Source organism: Cervus canadensis, chromosome 31, assembly GCF_019320065.1.
Source record: "Cervus canadensis isolate Bull #8, Minnesota chromosome 31, ASM1932006v1, whole genome shotgun sequence".
NCBI classification, from domain to species: domain Eukaryota; kingdom Metazoa; phylum Chordata; class Mammalia; order Artiodactyla; family Cervidae; genus Cervus; species Cervus canadensis.
Window position 1 is genome coordinate 17,148,937 of NC_057416.1, and position 15,182 is coordinate 17,164,118.

Sequence of the window (15,182 nt, forward strand, 5' to 3'; positions counted from 1 at the left end):
TAAGGGCAACTCGCCATCTAACCCCTTTACTCCATGAGCAGAATTCCCAACATTAATTTGGTTCCTTTTATTGTCTGCTCCTTGAACGGAAGCCAAATGAGCCATTCGCTGCAGGTGGTTATCAGTCAATACTTGCAACTAAGATCCAAACCAGTGTTCCCACAGAAACACATCACATTATTAAAAGCAATGCAGAAAGTGTTTGTTTTTTTTTTAAATTCAGGGATGCCAACAAACTAAGGGACTGAAAGGAACTCTAAAAAGGTTTCAGAAGATAAATGAGTCTTTAACAGTCCTAATTTCCAAAAGTTAGCTTGAGTCATTTAAATGCTCTCCTTTTTTTTCTCCTCAAGGAAAGCATTTACAAGGAATAAGAGGGTTTTTTAATTTTTTAAGAAAAATTTCTGGGTACCTACTCCAGAGACAGACCATGTTTTAGACAATGGAGATAAAGCAATGTGCATGACATAACCCCTACTTAATGGAGCTTAAATTCTGGAGTTTTAGGAAGAGAGAAACTAGACAAACATCTACAGATCATTATACATAGTGTTATGTAGTATTTACATATATAAATGCTATGAAGAAAATAGAATAGGATAGAGAGATATGGAGTGACTAAAAAGGTGGTTCAGGGGGTGTTATTTTCGTGAGTAAAGACCTCTTTAAGGAACCAGCATCTGAAATAAAATATAAGCAATGGAAATGATCCAGCTATCTAAGTATCTAGGAGGACAATTTTGAACATGGAAGAAGCAACTGAAAGCCCCGAGATAGCACAGAACCACAAAAATATAAACTGTCTGTCTGGGCTAAATGTGCAATAGAAGAATGGGAAAGATGATGCTGGGAAGCAGGTCAGGGTGGAACTATTTAGAGCCTGACAGGCCATGCGAAGAAGCATATCTGTTACTTAATTTTCCCTGGTGGCTTAAATGCTAAAGAATCTGTCTGCAATGCAGGAGACCTGGGTTCGATCCTTGGGTAGAGAAGATGCCCTGGAGAAGGTAATGGCCACCCACTCCAGTCTTCTTGCCTGGAGAATCCCGTGAACAGAGGAGCCTGGTGAGATACACTCCAGGGGGTTACAAAGAGTTGGGCACAACTATGTGACTAACACTTTCACTTTTCACTTTTTCAGACGAAGAGAAACCCTCGACCGGTTCTCAACAAAGACAAGACGCAAATAGACCTACCCAGGTTCTACATGGTGCCATCACTGCGGGAGAGCAGAGCTCCCACCAGTCTTGCCCCACATCACTGTGAGGAATGATGGTTCTGCCTTCCCTGAGAAAAAGCCAGGAATGAAAAAATACACCTTTATCCTCAATAAGTCAAGAAGTTCTACCGGGAGAAGAATTTTTCTCTACAAGTGAGCGCTGATTTCCACTGGGCTCCTGATGAGATCTTTGTTAAGTGAAACATATTTCCTCAACTCTTACTCCTGACCACTTCTCCTCTCCCCATCATTTTATCTAGAAGCAATAACAATGTCCAAAGATGTGCAGTTCTAGCAGGAGTGATTGTGCACACATTCTCGAGCAGGAGAGTTTTGGAGTCATTCAGAAATTACAGCCACAGCTTTGAACCAAAGAGAAATGGATATGGCAGCTCTCAGCAAACAATAATGCATCATGCAAGTAAACATGAGCACCGGGAGGAGAATACCAAACATGTGGGAACCAGGACAACCACCTGCAGTAAGTTTCTGCTTCTCATCACCTGGCCCATTGAGTCTCTATGTGTGAGCAAGTATCACAAAAAGATGTTTGGTGCTGCCACGACAATAAATTTATCAAAGTTAGACTCATTGAACTCTGTGAATTATTTCCCAAAATATAAACCTCTATCTGGAAAGAGTTGTCTTCACCTGAGGCATTTCCGTGAAAATAAATTCAATATTACATAAAATAGACAATGGACATAATCAGTGGCTAGGTTGATATGTGATTTTTCATAACTTTCAGAAGATACTTATGATATGCAAAAATGCTTTCTCTTATTTGTCATTATTATACTGAAACGTACTGAACAACCCTGATGTAAATATTGAATCAGCTACTTGCTCTTTAACACACTGGTACAAAGTCATTTCTCCAAAATTAGAGGAAAATTAAAACTCCATGACAGAGTAACTCTGGAATGTCCCACTGATGTTAAGTTACTATTTAGGTTAAAATATCAGTTTCAATGACTACGGAAAAATTGCAAAGCATTTTTTTCTATTTACACTTATCAGACAAATAAAGCCAAAGTAGGGACACAATTTCCCCCTTGGCTCTGGTTAGCCTGGTACATAGAAAATATAAGGATAATTTCTCAAGGTTATCAGAGCCGATAGACATACTGACTCGCTCGTTCTGCAGGGGCACAGATCCAGTTGGCTTGCAGAGATACTGTGAAAGCCTATCTGCTAGATGAATGTACCTCTTCTGTTTTTGTTTGCTGGCTAAGCACATAGATCAAAAAGGTGGCATGTCTTTATGAGGCCAAAATTAGGTCCTGTTTCTCATCTTGAATGAGTCAAACTTTATGGTGACAAATAGTCTATAATCGAAGTGGATCAAATCCAAAAGTTTACATTCTCCTAGGTATGTCAAAGTTGGATATGTCTCTGTTGTTACTCAAAACCAAAGAAAATATAGCTTTGGAAAGGTATAGAAACTGAATGCTCTATATAATACCCAGATAGGAACAGCTTTTTGTTTCCCCTCTATGAAATATTTAAATTGAATATGAATTTAAGAATCCATAATGAATGAAATGGTCTTCCATACTGGAGTACATAAAATTATTAATTTACCATGAAAGTTAAAAGTTGAAATGGAATCTGGTTGAAGTATGTTTGCACAAAATGTTAATAAAATGAGAAAAAATTATTTACTAATTTATTAAATGCATGTAATTTCAAGGCACTCATGAACACTTGAATAAGGTAGTTTAAAACAAAAGACAATATTTTTTCTTTATTTTCTTAAAATATATAGGATAAAAAAACATAATAGCTATTCCTATGGCACTAAGTATTCGAAAACTTTTTAAACTATGCATGTGTGTAGAAGAATGATAATTATATTTTCATTCTAGCTCTCTTACTTTCTGGAATATCTATCAATATAGGACATAGTGGAATAACTCCTCTCCAGATGCTTCTTTCTAAAGTCAAAGTTCTTTCTGAACCCAGAGTTCCAAGGTAACTCCAAGTAACTGGTTCAAATGACATTCCAAGTAACTCATTCAAGTGATGACTGAACTTGACACTGCTCACTGATATTAGAGCTTTGCAGTCAAGAGAAGGGCTCTGTAGTCAAGACTATCTGGATAGAATCTTGGCTCAGTCTCTCACAGACTGTGTAACCTTTGACCAGTTATTTGAACTTTGATTCCCTCAACTTATTAAAATGCAAATGTTAGTATTAATCATCTTTGAGGATAGATATGATGATTAAAAGACATAAGATTCACAGAATTGTTTAGTGATGGTGGTAGTAAAGGTGGTAGTAGTGATGGAGGAAGTGAGAAGAGTTTTGTCAATCCCTAGAGACACAAACAATGGATATGCAGGTTGGATCCAATTATTGTTAGTCAATCCTGAACTCCTATATACATAAAGATACAGTTGTCTCTTGAACAACAGGGGTTTGAGCTGCAGGGGCTCACTTATATGCAGATATTTTTCAAGAACTAACACAATACTACATGATTTGCTAGTAGTTGATTGAATCTCTGAACACAGAGCCCCTATTTGGAGGTCTGACTATAATGTTATATGTAGAGTTTCAACTGTAGAGGGGTTACCATTCCTAACACCCTATGGCTCAAGGGTCAATTGTAAGAATAAAACACTTGCATACACACCCACATACATACAATCATTGGAGATACATATGTCTCCAATAATATGTATTTATTTGTATCATGATACATATATATTTCAAACTTTGCAACACTCAGGTTGATATCCTCTCTTTGATATCACTATGTAACCTCCAACATCAAGTGATAAATATGTAAGAATATGCACTCAATTTGATCTCCAGGGGGAACTGGTCAAGTATTAATTAATATCACTATATTTAGATGAAGTAGATATTAAAATGATACTTTGCCAAATCTAGTAGTTTTGTGGTTCTTTGCCTCCTACTTCTTAGAGAAAATACCCATCATCAAAAAGGAACCCCTTTAGATATCCCATCATGAAATATAAAGCCTTGGTTAAATCTACACCTTCCTTTTCCTCCTTCTGCCATAGTTTGTTAGGTGTTTATTCTGTGTACAGTTAATTTCTCTTTCTTGACTCTAGATCCTGTCTTCTCCTACCTTCGCAGTTATTTCAGTTTATATTCCATCTATGGCTGCTATTATATTTTCACACTCTCTCTATAGCCCCTTTCCATCATCACTGAAATGAAATTGTTTCAGGTCTTCCCCAGTATAACAAACAAACATAAAATAAATGATCTCTTTAAACTAGCTCTTTTCTTCTAGTTATTATACTGGCTCTCTCCACACCTTCAAGAACAAACTTCTTAAACCAAATTATCTGCAAGCTCTGGTTACATGTTCCATCTTGAACTAAGAAATTCTTCCTACAGTGCAGTTGAGCTCTCACCCCAGGCATCCACCACAAGCGACCTTGCAAAGGACAAAAGACTGTGCTGGGAAATGCTTATAGCACAGTTAATAACATACAGTGCTTGTTTTCTCAGGGCTATTTTATGCTATGCACTGTCCTAGTCGTCTGAAAATTCTCTCTTCTAACCATACCACTTATGTGATTTTTCCTCGTCTATCTTCCATCAATCCTTCTCAAGATTTTTTGACACTTATTATCTATCAACCCATTAAATGTTAGTTTTCTCCTCAGCCATCATCTCTCTAAATACACACACAGAAACACATATTTACAATTTAAGCTTACTATGTTTTAAGTTTGTACATTCAGTAAATTTCCGTACATCCTCACCTGTAGGGAGGTCTCATAGTGCTTTGAACTCAACATATCCCAAACTGAACTGTTCATTCCCTTCCATCAGATCAATCCCCAACAAAACTCTTTTTTTACGTTTTTACTTCACGGTTCTGCCTCAGAAGTCTGATCACCTAAGAGAAAATCCTGGAAAACATCATCAGCACCTCCTCCTGACACCAAGTCAGTTGTCTGATCTTCAGTTTAGTTCAGTCACTGAGTCGTGTCCAACTTTTTGCGAGCCCATGAACTGCAGCACGCCAGGCCTCCCTATCCATCACTATCTCCTGGAGTTTGCTCAAACTCATGTCCATCGAGTCGGTGATGCCCTCCAACCATCTCATCCTCTGTCATTCCCTTCTCCTCCTGCCTTCAATCTTTTCCAGCATCAGGGTCTTTCCTAATAAGTCAGCCCTTCACGTCAGATACTTCAGGTCAAATACTGGGGTTTCAGCTTCAGAATCAGTCCTTCCAATGAATATTCAGGACTGATTTCCTTTAAGATTGACTGATTTTATATCCTTGCTGTCCAAGGGAATCTCAAGAGTCTTCTCCAACACCACAGTTTAAAAGCATTAATTCTTCGGCACTAAGCTTTCTTTATTGTCCAACTCACACATCCATACATGACTACTAGAAAAGCCATAGCTTTGACTAAATAGACTTTGTCAGTAAAGTAATGTCTCTGCTTTTTAATATACTGTCTAGCTTTGTCATAGCTTTTCTTTCAAGGAGCAAGTGCCTTTTAATTTCATCACTGTAGTCACCACCAACAGTGATTTTGGAGCCCAAGAAAATAAAGTCTGTCACTGTTTCCACTTTTCCACCCTTCTATTTGCTATGAAGTGATGGGACAGGATGACATGATCTTAGTTTTTTGAGTGTTGAACTTTAAACCAGCTGTTTCACTCTCCTCCTTCATTTTCATCAAGAGCCTCTTTAGTTCTTCTTCACTTTCTGCCATAAGGGTGGTGTCATCTGCATATCTGAGGTTACTGATATTTCTCCCTGCAATCTTGATTCCAGCTTGTGCTTCATCCAGCCTGATGTTTCGCATGATATATTCTGCATATAAGTTAAATAAGCAGGGTTACAATATACAGCCTTGACGTACTCCTTTCCAATTTGGAATCAGTTTTTTGTTCCATGTCTGGTTCTAACTGTTGCTTCTTGACCTGCATACAGATTTCTCAAGAGGTAGAAGAATTTTCCATAGTTTATTGTGATCCACATAGTCAAAGGCTTTAGCGTAGTTAATGAAGCAGAAGTAGGTATTTTTCTGAATTTGGTTGCTTTTTCCATAATCCAATAGGTGTTGGCAATTTGATCACTGGTTCCTCTGCCTTTTCGAAATCCAGCTTGAATATCTGGAAGTTCTCAGTTCACATACTGTTGAAGACTACTTTGGAGAATTTTGAGCATTACTTTGCTGGCATGTGAGATGAGTGCAATTGTGCAGCAATTTGAACATTCTTTAGCATTGCCTTTCTTTAGGCTTGGAATGAAAACTGACCTTTTCCAGTCCTGTGGCCACTGCTGAGTTTTTCAAATTTGCTGGCATATTGAGTGCAGCACTTTCACAGCATCATCTTTTAGGATTTGAAATAGCTCAACTGGAATTCCATCACCTCCACTAACTTTGCTCGTAGTGATGCTTCCTAAGGCCCACTTGACTTCACATTCCAGGCTGTCTGGCTCTAGGTGGGTGATCACACCATTGTCATTATCTGTGTCATTAAGATCATTTCTGTATAGTTCTTCTCTTTATAGTTGCCACATCTACAAATATCTTCTGCTTCTGTTAGGTCCATACCGTTTCTTCCTTTACTATGCTCATCTTTGTGTGGAATGTCCCCTTAGTATCTCTAATTTTCTTGAAGAGATCTCTAGTCTTTCCCATTCTATTGTTTTCATCTTTTTCTTTGCACTGATCACTTAGGAAGGCTTTCTTGTCTCTTGTTGTTATTCTTTGGAACTCTGCATTCAGATGAATATATCTTTCTATTTCTCCTTTGCCTTTCACTTCTCTTCTTTCCTCGGCCATTTGTAAGATTTCCTCAGACAACCAGTTTGCATTTTTGCATTTATTTTGGGGGGAATGATTTTGATCACCACCTCCTATACAAATCACGAACCTCCATCCATAGATCTTCAGGCACTCTATCAGATCTAATCCCTTGAATCTGTTTGTCTGATCTTGGCAGTTGCAATTGCTACTCAACTCTTTTCTGTCCCTAGGTTCTATATTAATCTGGACCTCCATTATTTTCCTTCCATTGCATGCCCAAAATATCTCCTTTCTATTACACATTCTGTACCCTCGCAATAGATTTCTCATATTGCAGCCAAAGTCTCCTTCCCTAACACAGCATTGCCCTGTATAAGACTTGAAAGACCCCCATGACTTCTGACTGCTGAACTATAACTAAATGTCCTTAGATAGCTTCCAAAGTCCTCTGCCATCTCAGTTCTACCTACTTATTCACTCCTCCTTTGTCAACACCTTCCCTGTGCTCTATCCTTCAACAATGTTGAGTTTCCTTATATTCTTCATGTCTGTGTTCTTTTTTTGCCTCCAGGCCACTTCATCACTATCTGCACCCTCTTACTCATTCTTTCTCTCTTCACCTGGAGAAGGGATTCTCATGTTGGCAAGACTGAGCATAAATGTGACCTCTGCCAAAAGGCCTCCTCTGACCTCTGCTCTTGAAGATGCTTTCCTTCTGTGTGTGCCTACAGTCCCCACATTATTATATTTACTTGTTGAACTGATGATCTGCCTTACTGGTCTGTCCCCTCCAGTGTTACTTATTTTGCAGGGTCATGTCAGTCTTTTCACTGCTCCATGCTTAGCACTGACTCATGGCATGGATAATTTAACCATTGTCAGGAAAATAAAAAAGTGAGTACAATCACTGTTAAATGATATTCATTAAAGAAAGTTTCATATGAATAAAAATGAAAATTAAGAAGGTGACTGGATTCTTATATATAATGATTACTAAAATTATGAAGGATTGATAGTAACCAAATCCTTCTAAAAATATCTACTAATGTCAATAAAAGTATTCTAATTTGGAACTATGTTTATGTGAAGTAGTTCATTGTTCCCAACATAAATAAATAAGAAGTGACTGACAGTAAAGCAAGAAGCAAACATAATTTGATGTAGCACTTTTATGAACCACCTGAAGGAAGCAACAGTTAGAACTGGACATGGAACAACAGATTGGTTCCAAATAGGAAAAGGAGTATGTCAAGGCTGTATATTGTCACCCTGCTTATTACATCATGAGAAACACTGGGCTGGAGGAAGCACAAGCTGGAATCAAGATTGCTGGGAGAAATATCAATAACCTCAGATACACAGATGACACCACCCTTATGGCAGAAAGTGAAGAAGATGTAAAGAGCCTCTTGATGAAAGTGAAAGAGGAGAATGAAAAAGTTGGCTTAAAGCTCACCATTCAGAAAACTAATATCATGGCATCCGGTCCCATCACTTCATGGCAAACAGATGGGGAAACAGTGGAAACAGTGGCTGGGCTCCAAAATCACTGCAGATGGTGATTGCAGCCACAAAATTAAAAGATGCTTACTGCTTGGAAGGAAAGTTATGACCAACCTAGATAGCATATTAAAAAGCAGAGACATTACTTTGCCAACAAAGGTCCGTCTAGTCAAGGCTATGGTTTTTCCAGGAGTCATGTATGGATGTGTGAGTTGGACAATAAAGAAAGCTTAGTGCCAAAGAATTGATGCTTTTGAACTGTGGTGTTGGAGAAGACTCTTGAGAGTCCCTTGGACTTCAAGGAGATCCAACCAGTCCATCCTGAAGGAGATCAGTCTTGAATGTTCATTGGAAGGACTCCTGTTGAAGCTCAAACTCCCATACTTTGGCCACCTGATGCAAAGAGCTGACTCATTTGGAAAGACCCTGATGCTGGGAAAGATTGAGGGCAGGAGGAGAAGGGGATGACAGAGGATGAGATGGTTGGATGGCATCACCGACTCGATGGACATGGGTTTTGGTGGACTCCGGGAGTTGGTGATGGACAGGGAGGCCTGGTGTGCTGTGGTTCATGGGGTCACAAAGAGTTGGACACAACTGAGCAACTGAACTGAACTGAACAGAACCACTAAAGGAAGAAATGTCCTAAAAAGTAAAACCCATGAAAAGCAGCAATTACTTTTTGTTTGGTGACTTTAAAAATAATTTGTAAATAGCATATTTCAAAATGCTCTCAATTTATTAAACTGTTTGGTCACTGGGTAGAACTTTAACAAATGTTTCTCTGACTATAGGTTCATCTATAATAATATAAAGTGTGTTGTCTTAGAAATCAACTTTATTTACATAAACATAGTCTTAGTTTTAAAATTATCAATTTTAAAATATACTCAGCTGTTTCTGTGTCTTATAATTTTACTAAATTTTTTCAGCCACTTAGAATTTATATCTTATCTTCAATTATCACATTGCTTATGTTTTCCATCCTAGCATATTCGACCATCAACCTCTAATTGACATTATTTCCCTATACTTGTGTTCTCTCCACTAGTTGTTAAACTCTCAGTGTCTTCAGTGTCTATGTGCTTCATCTTTGGAATTTACAAAACAATTTATGTGTGTACATGTAACACATATTTACCACAGTGAACTGATAAAAATGTGCTAGTGAAAATGCAATGGTAAAAAAGAACCAGCACAGTCAAACTTTGTAGTAAAATTCATTTGTAAATAGGAGGTTTCCTGAATTTCCAGAGGTAGAAAACATAGCCTTGAGTTCAAGTTTTTATGTGTAGCATCAGAACTGAAGAATATCTCTATTTTTATGTGGAGAGAATAAACACTTAAAAAAAAAAATCCTCTAAACAAAACCAGACTCCAAATGTCCATGTCTCTCATATAAAAGTTACCTTCAGATCAATAAACATTTTATTGAGTATTTAGCCATTATATGCACCAGGTGCTGACATAGACCCCAGGGACACATCAGTGAGTAGTATGCAGAAGCAAATATCATAATAGATGGGCCGACCATATTTTGACTGCATTCATATGTTAGCCATTATTCCCAGCAGGGCGTCTGACCCTTGGAGCTGAAGAACAGAAGCTGGTCTATATTTTTGCCTGGAAAAAATTTAGTATCTGCATTTCTCTATCTCTCCACTACCATATATCTCTTCCCTTCCCCTACTTCTCTAAAAAGCTTCATGAAGATTTGATAAACTCTAGCAAATTTATACAAATAAAATACACGAGGACATCTGAAGACTGCTATTTGAAGAGTGATTTATCACTTTTACTTACTAGATAATTCATATCTAGTAATGCAGATATCTAGACATTTTCTTTTTCTGTAGTTTTGTGGTTATTTAACATAAATAATTTGGTGATTTCATCTCTTCTAATGTTTCCATGTTCTTATATTTCCATCAATATTTTTTTTGTACTTTTCTTACCAACAGAAACACTTGACCATATCTGAAATTGATATATGGGGCAGTACTTAAGAGAGGTATGTGAAACTCAATTCCTGCTCTTGGTGAGAGGCAACTGCAGGTCTTTGTCAAAATAATTATCAAGACTGCATAGATCCCACATAATGTGTTTTAGATTCACCCCACACATAACTCAGCCCAAACCATGATATATGCTGCCAAACACTTAAAAATATATAATACAATGTAGTATCTCATAGTTGTTCGCTCAGACATGACCCAAATTTGTTAAGCAAACAACGTTTACCTGGTTAATGTGGTTGGCCTTTGGGCTACATTCTAAATGGAGCGGAAACATAAAGGTTTAAAGACGAGTTGCCTCTTGCCATCATAAATCTAAATAAACATATTGGTATAATTGAATCCATCTTTTGACACAGGATTCCAGAATGCTACACTTTTGGTTTTAAATGTTCCTCTGAAAAGGGAATATAATGATGCCTCCTGCTCCCTCCCTATCACTTTCTCCAATCTTTAGGCCTATTCTCAGCACCAATAAAATGCATCCCCTTTCAAACTCCCCTTTCCTTCCTTCCTCAGCAGATACTCTACAGCAAGTCTGGTTTTTTCACCTATGCCCAATGTCCTTACTGACTTAACATTTTCACATGGTTCCTTCTACACCTCCTGTCCCCAGAAAATAGCACCCTTGTTTCTCTTCATTCATTTATCCAAATATAATGAGCACCTATTCTAAGTCAGGAATGAAGTTAGGCACAGAGATAGATTGGCGGATAAGGCTTAAATAGTGTTACCCATGGAGTTTTCTTGTGACATGTATACTTCTGATTCTTAGCACAAACAATCATTGGAAAAAGTTTACCCAAAGGTGGTACCATCAAGGACTGGAGAAATTCAGTAAGAACTCCAACAAGAGGTAAGATGAGAGTGCAAAAGACTTAAGGAAACCATTAAAAAAAAAAAAAAAAAGACAACCTACAGAATGAGAGAAGATATTTGCAAATGATGCAACAAACAAGGGGTTAATTTCAAAAATATACAAACAGCGCATACAGCTGACATTGACAGCTCAATGTCAAAAAAACAAACAACCCAATCAACAAAATGGGCAGAAGACCTAAATAGATATTTCTCCAAAGAAGACACACAGACAGCCAAAAGGCACATGAAAAGATGTTCAATGTAGCTAATTATTAGAAAAATGAGACTCAACACTGCAATGACGTATCACCACACATCAGTCAGAATGGCCATCATCAAAAAGACTACAAATAATGAATGCTGGAGAGGATGCAGAGAAAAAGAAGTCCTCCTACACTGTTGGTGGGAAAGTAAATTGGTGCAACCACTATGGTGAACAGTATGCAGGTTCCTTAAAAAACTAAAAATAGAGTTACCATATGGTCCTGAAATCCCACTCCTGGGAATTTATTCAGAGAAAAATATAATTTTGAAAAGATACATGTACCCCAATGATAAAATTTAAAAGTCAGTTGAATTTTTGTATAATGCAACAAAAAATTGGAAAATAAAAAATTAACGTCCTTCACAATAGCAACAAAACCCATAAACTATTTAAAAATAATTTCAAGAAAAATTGGGTATCATCACTACAGAAAACTACAAAATATTACTGAAAAAAATTAAAGGGTAAATAATCTGAGACACAGTCCATGTTCATAGATTGTAAGGTCAATATTGAGATGTTAATTCTTCCCAAATTATTTACAAGTTCAGTACAACCCCAAACATAATTCTAGCAGATATTTTTGCAGAAATCCAAAGCCAACTCTAAAATTTACATTTAAATGAAAATAAGCAAAGATAACAACAAAACAGAAAGCAATGAAGTCACAGAACTCGTATTATCTGATTTTTAAGACTAGCAAAACTATGTGTATTAGCTTACAATGAACAAATAGAACAGAATGGTGAGAATAAAACTAGATCCCAGTCATCTGATTTTACACAAAGGTAAATGGGAAATGGAATTTTTTTCAACTAATGGCAAAAAAAAAAACAAATGATAAAGGTAAATTTTAACTCTTGTTTCACACCACACACAAAAATTAGTTTGTAGTAGTTTGTGTATACAAATAAGCACAAAAACTCAACCATGAAGCTTTTGGAAAAGGAAATAAATTGAAAATTATTAGACAAGCAACAGAGCAGAAGAAAATATTTGCCAAACATATCTCTAACACAAGGCTTATATCCAGAATTTATAAAGAATTCCTATATCAAATAATAAAAGAACAATCAGGTTTCTAGTTCCATCCACACATTAGGATCTTTATAGTTCCCATTCCATCTTAACAAAAACAAACAAACAAAAAATGCTGAACAGACTGGAAAATCAACTATTCTTTTTGAATCCATAGATAGAGAGAACGCAGGACAAATCATTGCCCTTAAGACTGAGGAATCACACAGACAAGCACAGAGAGTTGCAGCTCAACTGACCAGAAATTCAGGAGTGGAACGTGCCAGAGGCACCAGAGCCAGAGTAGGAAAACCTGAACTGTAGTGGGTGAATTACCCAAGGCTAGGTTCAGACAAGTCCCAGTTCGAGCATTAAAAACTATGGGCGGGGGGTGCGGGTGGGAACTCCAGGGGGACCCACCCAGTCCTAGGGAGGGTCTACAATATTGTGAGAGTTGCCTCAAGGAACTCGATCAGATTCCCACAGAAAAATCCCCACAAGCTTTTGGCAAGGGGGAGGGGGAAGGAATCATTATGAAATATGGAAGACCTTCCTGGGGTTAACAAGGCTTGCCCTCAGGGGGAAACTAGTTAACCTAACCTTAACTTGCTGGGGTATGATCAGAGAAGGGAAACACTCAACTCCAGCACAGTCTAGCCATCCTGTCCCATGTGAGGCAGAAAGAGAACTAAAACTGAAACCTAATCATGGGACTATAGAATACTGTTCCTCCCCCAACACTTCATAACACTAGAGACCTATTTAAACCACATCACTAAAGGTCTATTTAAGCAGTTCTTCTTATCAGGAACATCGTATTCAGCTATTTTAAAAAATCACAATGCATATCAAATGGAAAAAGAAAAATTTGAAGAAACAGAAGGATCATAATCAGACTTGGCAGGAATGTTGGAATGATAAAATCAGAAATTTTAAACAACTATGATCAATAGGCTAAGTAATCTAATGGATAAGTAGACAGCATGCAAGAAGAGAAGGCAATGTAAGTAGAGAGAAGGAAAATCCAAGAGAGAGACTCAAAAAGAAATGCTAAAGATAAAAAGCACTGTCACAGAAATGAAGAATGCCTTTGACAGGCTTATTAGCAGACTGGCTGTGGCTGAGGAAAGAATCTCTGAACTAGATGATATACAAATAGAATCCATGAAAACCAAAAAACTAAGAGAACAAAGACTGAGGGAAGAAAAACAGAATAGGTTATCCAAGGATTGTGGCACAACTACAAAAGATATAACCTAAAGTCATGAGACTACCAGAAGGAGAACAGAGACAGAAAGGCACAGAAGAAATGTTTAAAACAGTAAGAAAAATTTCTCAGAGATCAACAAATGGTGTGGAACAACTGAACATCTATATAGAAAAAAAACTGATATAGACACAGACCTTACATCTTTCACAAAAATTAAGTTAATACAGATCAGAGACCTAAATGTAAAACACAAAACTGTAAAGTTCTTAGAAGATAACACAGGTAAAAATCTAGATTACCTTGGATATGGTGATGCCTTTTTAGTTACAACACCAAAAGCAGAATCCTAGGGGGAAAAAAATCATTGATAAGCTAGACTGAGTTAAAATAAAACATTTCCGCTCTGCCAAAGATAATGTCAAGAGGAAGAAAAGACATGTCATAGACTGGGAGAAAATATCTGCAAAAGACACATCCGATAAAGGACCGTTATTTTTTTTTCATTGATTTTTATTAGTTGGAGGCTAATTACTTTACAACATTGTACTGGTTTTTGCCATACATTGACATGAATCAGCCATGGATTTACATGTGTTCCCCATCCTGAACGCCCCTCCCACCTTCCTCCCCATCCCATCCCTCTGGGTCATCCCAGTGCACCAGCCCCGAGCACTTGTCTCATGCTTTTAAAACTCAACTATAGGAAAATAAACAACTTGAATTAAAAGGGAACCAAATACCTTAACAGACACCTCGTCAAAGGAGGTATACAGATAGCAAACAAGAATATGAAAAGATGTTCCACAGTTGTCATCATGGAAATGAAAATTAAAACAATGAGATACCACTATACAACTACTGTAATGACCAAAATTCAGAACACTAACAACACTAGATGCTGGCAAAGAGGGGGAGCATAAGGAACTCACTCATTGCTGATGGAAGGCACAATAGTACAACCACTTTGGAAGATAGTGTGGTGGTTTCTCAGAAAACTAAATATACTATTACCATGTGATCCACGAATTTCTCTTCTTTGGACTTACCCAAAGAAGTTTAAAATTTGTGCCCACACAAAAATTTGCTCATGAATGTTTATAGCAGCTTTATATGTAATTGTCAAAACAAGGAAGCAACCAAGATGTCCTTCAATTGGTGAATGGATAAATAAACTGTGGTACACTGAGACAAAAGAATATTATCCAACACTAAAAATAAATGAGCTATCAAGCCATGAAAAGACACAGAGGGAACTTAAATTTATACTACTAAGTAAAATAAGCCATCTACAAGGCTAACAACTGTTTGATTTCTACTGCATGTCATTTTGAAAA